The sequence below is a fragment of the Mandrillus leucophaeus genome, unplaced genomic scaffold, assembly GCF_000951045.1.
Source record: "Mandrillus leucophaeus isolate KB7577 unplaced genomic scaffold, Mleu.le_1.0 Scaffold602, whole genome shotgun sequence".
Lineage (NCBI taxonomy): Eukaryota > Metazoa > Chordata > Mammalia > Primates > Cercopithecidae > Mandrillus > Mandrillus leucophaeus.
In genome coordinates, this window is record NW_012106498.1 from 777054 (window position 1) to 782878 (window position 5825).

The 5825-nt window shown below is 43.8% G+C and overlaps 1 pseudogene; it reads left to right on the forward strand.

Moving 5' to 3' along the window:
* The first annotated feature begins 3138 nt into the window (after positions 1–3138).
* Positions 3139–4047, forward strand: LOC105553693 (annotated as a pseudogene).
* The last annotated feature ends 1778 nt before the right edge of the window (positions 4048–5825 follow it).

Sequence of the window (5825 nt, forward strand, 5' to 3'; positions counted from 1 at the left end):
AAAAAAAAAAAAAAAAAATTACGGGTAAAAGCTGGGTGCAGTGGCTTACACCTGTAATTACAGCACTTTGGGAGACCAAGGCAGGTGGATCACTTGAGGTCAGGAGTTCAAGACTAACATGGTAAAATCCTGTCTCTGCTAAAAATACAAACATTAGCCGGGGTGGTGGCACATGCCTGGAGTCCCAGCTACTCAGAAGGCTGAGGCAGGAGCTTGAACCTTGGGAGGCAGAGGTTGCAGTGAGCCAATATTGTGCCACTGCACTCCAGCCTGGGCAACAGAGCGAGACTCTGTCTCAAAAAAAATAATAAAATAAAATCATGATTGGGACAGAATTAATAGGCATATGAACAGTTTAACAGGATGAATTAATCTTAATAAACTAAAACTCATTTTTAAAACTTCTGGTCATTATGTCTTAGATTGCATTTAAAGGAATGGAAGAGGCCAGGTGTGATGGCTCATGCCTATAATCCCAGCACTTTGGGAGGCCAAGGTGGGCAGATTGTTTGAGCCCAGGAGTTTGAGACCAGCCTGGGCAACATGGTGGAATCCCCCTCTCTACAAAATATACAAAAGAATTAGCCAGGCATGGTGGTGCATGCCTGCAGTCCCAGCTACTTGGGAGGCTAAGGTGGTAGGATCACTTGAACCTAAAAGTTTCAGGCTGTAGTGAGCCAAGAATCACTTGAACTGGGAGCAGAGGTTGCGCTGAGCCAAGACCACACCACTGCACTCCAGCCTGGGCGATAAAGCAACACCCTGTCTCTAGAAAGAATATTTTAAAAAAATAATAAATAAAAGAATAGAAGAAAAAATGAAAAGAGCAAACAAAGAAAAGGCATTGGTAAATAAAGCTTATAAAGGTTATATGGTATCCGCTTCAGCAGCACATATAGTAAAATGAGAATGATGCCAAGAATATTAGCATGGCCCCTGTGCAAGGATTTTTTTGTTTTGTTTTTTGAGACAGAGTTTCACTCTTGTTGCCCAGACTGGAGTGCAATGGTGCGATCTTGGCTCACTGCAACCTCTGCCTCCCGGATTCAAGCGATTCTCCTGCCTCAGCCTCCCAAGGAGCTGGGATTACAGGCACGCGCCACCACGCCCGGCTGATTTTGTATTTTTAGTAGAGACGGGGTTTCTCCATGTTGGTCAGGCTGGTCTTGAACTCCCAACCTCAAGTGATCTGCCCGCCTCAGCCTCCCAAAGTGCTGGGATTATAGGCGTGAGCCACTGCGCCCGGCCAAAGAGATTCTTTAAATAAATTTTAAAAAATTAAAAGTTATACCCATAATGGTTATTGAAAGTATTATTTATAGTCAAACCCACCACATAAGGCAGAGAGGTTCAAAGGTTCACTCTCCCGCTCAGACCCATCAAAATCTTCCCAAAGTCACTTAAGATAGTCCAAACCCCCTGATAGACTCTTATCATGACTAGTTCTTGCCCATTTTCTCCAGCCCACCTTTCACCAAGCACCACCCCATCCCACACTCTGCTCTCCAGCCATTAAATGTTTTTCTGACATTTCCACTCAACTACACATTTGGGTGTTGGAAAATTTGGAAGAATTCACTTGTAAATCCACTTGGGTTTAGTGTATTCTTTGCGGGAAGATTCTCAAATAGTCATTCAATTTGTTTTTTTTCTTTCTTTCTTTCTTTCTTTTTTTTTTTTTTTTTTGAGACAGACTCTCGCTCTGTCGCCCAGGCTGGAGTGCAATGGCGAGATCTTGGCTCACTGCCAGCTCCGCCCCCCGGGTTCACGCCATTCTCCTGCCTCAGTCTCCCAAGTAGCTGGGACTACAGGCACCCGCCACCACGCCCGGCTAATTTTTTTGTATTTTTAGTAGAGACAGGGTTTCACCGTGTTAGCCAGGACGGTCTTGATCTCCTGACCTCGTGATCCGCCCGCCTCGGCCTCCCAAAGTCCTGGGATTGCAGGCGTGAGCCACCGCGCCTGGCCCGTCATTCAATTTCTTTAGTCGTTACCGAGTCTCCATGTTTTGTCTTTATTCTCAAGTATTTATTTATTTTTCTTTTTCAATCCCAACTAATGTAGCATCAAGTAAGTTTTTTTTTTTTAAACTTGAGATAAAATTCACATAATATAAAATTAACCATTTTAAAGTGTATGATTCAGTGGCATTTAGTATATTTATAATGTTGTACAACCACCACCTCTATATAGTTCCAAAATATTTGAATTATCCGCAAAGGAGATTTCATTCCCATTAGCAGTCACTATCTTCCCTTCTGCTCAGGCCCTGGTAAACCACTCATCTGCTGTCTGACTTCATGGGTTGGCCTATTGTGGATATTTCATATAAATGGAATCATGTAATATGTGACCTTTTGTGTCTGGTTTCCTTCATTTAGCATGTTTTAGAGGTTCATCTGCATTGTAGCATGTATCAGTTCTCCCTTTTTCTTTTTTTTTTTTTTTTTTGAGACAGAGTCTCACTTTGTAGCCCAGGCGGGAGTGCAGTGGCATGATCACAGCTCATTGCGGCCTCCATCTCCTGGGCTCAAGTGATCCTCCCACCTCAGCTTCCCAAGTAGCTGGAACCAGGAGCATGTGCCACCACACCCAGCTAATTAATTTTTTTTTTTTTTTTGAAACAGGGTCTCCCTATGTTGCCCAGGTTGGTTGCAAACTCCTGAGTTCAAGTGATCCTTCTGCCTCAGCCTCCCAAAGTGTTAGGATTACAAGTGTGAACCACCATGCCTGGCCTTTCATTCCTTTTTAAAAATTGTGATAAAATATAAAGAACATTGGCCGGGTATGGTGACTCATGCCTGTCATCCCAACACTTTTGGACGCCAAGGTGGGTGGATTATCTGAGATCATGAGTTCGAGGCCCAGCCTGGCCAACATGGCGAAACCCCATCTCTATTAAATATACAAAAAAAATTATCTGGGTGTGGTGACAGGCTCCCGTAGTCCCAGCTCCTCGGGAGGCTGAGGCAGGAGAATGGTGTAAACCTGGGAGGTGGAGCTTGCAGTGAGCCAAGATTGCGCCACTGCACTGCAGCCTGGGCGACAGAGCGAGACTCTGTCTATAAAAAACAAAACAAAAAAGAAAAACGAAAACAAAAACAAAAAAACCTTCCCAGCAGCCTTTGTGTGAACAAAATGGCAGCCCCCATATCTCAGGGGTTGTCTCTTTTATCAAGGGTTTTGGGCTGGTGGTCTCGTCAGCCAGTTCTGGTGACTCAGTTCCAGTAAGAACTAAAAAACATTTCACTCCTCCTATTTACCAACCTAAATACAAAACAGAAAAGGAGTTTATGGAACATGCCTGGAAAGCAGGACTGGTTATTCCTCCATAACTTTTGGATCATCCCATACATCTGGCCTGTACAGCTGGTATCTTTGATGCCTATGTTCCTCCTGAAGGTGATGCTCATATGCCATCTCTTTCAAAGGAAGGACTGAAACAGAGAACTGAACGAATGAAGAAGAATGTGGCATCACAATTGTCAATCCAGAAGATAAAAGAGTATGATGACAATTTTAGAACAAAGGACTTCCCTGAAAAAGCTAAGGATATATTTACTGAAGCTCACCTTTGTCTAAACAACTCACACATGACTGACTGCATACCTTGGTAACTGAACACTGTTTTCCAGACATGATCTGAGACATCAAATATAAGACCATCTGCTGGAGCTTCATGGAATCTTTAGAGCCCTACCTTGTGGTTCAAGTTCACTGTTCAAGTCTGATGAACCAGGACAACATATATGGCCAGGTCACCGTAGGCATATATGCACACCCAGCAGACTCTGACCATCTGTGACTGGTTTGGCTGGCTGATGTATGGATGGGAAGATGTACCCAAGAATGGCCTGGAGTATGCCGTATTTGAAAAGCATCTGACAAACCCCTATAGAAGCTGGAGAATGCATGGCAAGATCGTTCTCCCATGGGCACCTGCTAAGCACCATCCTTAAGATGGTTATGATCCCTGGCCTTCAGCTGAAACCAGCAGAAGAATATGAAGAGGCACAAGGAGAGGCCCAGAAACCTCAGCTAGCCTGATGGCAAGAATAACTTCTGGAGTGAAGCCTGGGTGATGAGGCTGCTGGAAGCTTTGAAGTCTTCCATCTCCATCATGCTATAGAAAGAACTACCTTTGCTCTCTCACATCCTGCTTGGGTCTTTTCACCAGTCTCACCATCAACAACTATGGCTGATGGCTGGCCCCAGGCAGGTGGCAGGTATAACACAGCCATGGATCCTCTTCTTCTTTTTAAAATTGTATGTCTAGCTTCTGAGTGTAGATGAAAGGCAGTATGTTTCAGAGAACACAGGATACCAGTTTTTCCCACAGCAGGGACTGTGGGAGATAACCAGCAGTATTCTCTTTGTAATCACAGGGCAGGGATGAGTTTGAAATAAAACACTGTCAGAGTGTGTGGGGGTCGGGGGGCGGGGAACAGAACATAGAATTCATAATTTTTTTTTTGAGATGGAGTCTTGCTGTGTTGTCCAGGCTGAAGTGCAGTGGCATGATCTTAGCTCACCGCAACCTCTGCCTCCTGGGTTCAAGCAATTCTCATGCTTCAGCCTCCCAAGTAGCTGGGATGATAGACATGCATCACCACACCCAGCTAATTTTTGTATTTTTAGTAGAGACGGGGGTTTCACCATTTTGACCAGGCTAGTCTCGAACTCCTGAACTCAGGTGATCCACCCACCTCAGCCTTCCAAAGTGTTGGGATTACAGGTGTGAGTCACCACGGCCGGCCCAATTTAACCATTTTTAATGTACAATTCAGTGGCATTGAGTATATTCACATTGTTGGGTCACCTTCACCCCCATCTATTTCCAGAACTTTTTCATTATCCTAAACTGGAAGTCTGTACTCATTAAGCAGTAACTCCTCATTTCCCCCTTGATAACCACTATTCTACTTCCTGTTTCTATGAATTGGACTATTCTAGGTTTTCCATATAGTGGAATCATACAATGTTTGTCCTTTTGTGTCTGATTTATTTCACTTAGCATAACATTTTTAAGTTTCATCCCTGTTGTAGCATGTATCAAAATTTCTTCCTTTTTAAGGTTGAATTATATTCCATTTTATGTATATACCACATTTGTTTATCCATTCGTTGATGGACATTTAGGTTGTAACTACCTTTTGGCTATTGTAAATAATACTGCTATAGGCCAGGCGCAGTGGCTCACGCCTGTAATCCCAGCACTTTGGGAGGCAGAGGCGGGCGGATCACCCGAGGTCAGGAGTTCAAGACCAGCCTGGCCAACATGGTGAAACCCCATCTCTACTAAAAATACAAAAATTAGCCAGGCGTAGTGTCAGGTGCCTGTAATCTCAGCTACTCCGGAGGCTGAGGCAGGAGAATCGCTTGAACCCGGGAGGCGGAGGTTGCACCGAGCCGAGATCACACCATTGCACTCCAGCAAGGGGGACAAGAGCAAGACTTTGTCTCAAATAATAATAATAACAATACTGCTATTAACCTGGGTGTACAAATATCTGTTTGAGTTCCCATTTTCAATTATTTTGGGTATATACCCCAAGTGGAATTTCTGAGTTCTATGGTAAGTCTACATGGTTTAACTTGTTTGTTTGTTTTAATTTATTTTGTATTTCAATAGGTTTTTTGGGAACAGGTGGTGTTTAGTTACATGAGTAAGTTCTTTAGTGGTGATTTCTGAGATTGTGGTGCACCCATCACCCAAGCAGTGTACACTGTACCCAAATGTGTAGTGTTTTATCCTTCACCCCCCCGCTCACCCTTTTCCTCAAGTCCCCAAAGTCCATTGTGTCATTCTTTTTTTTTTTTTTTTT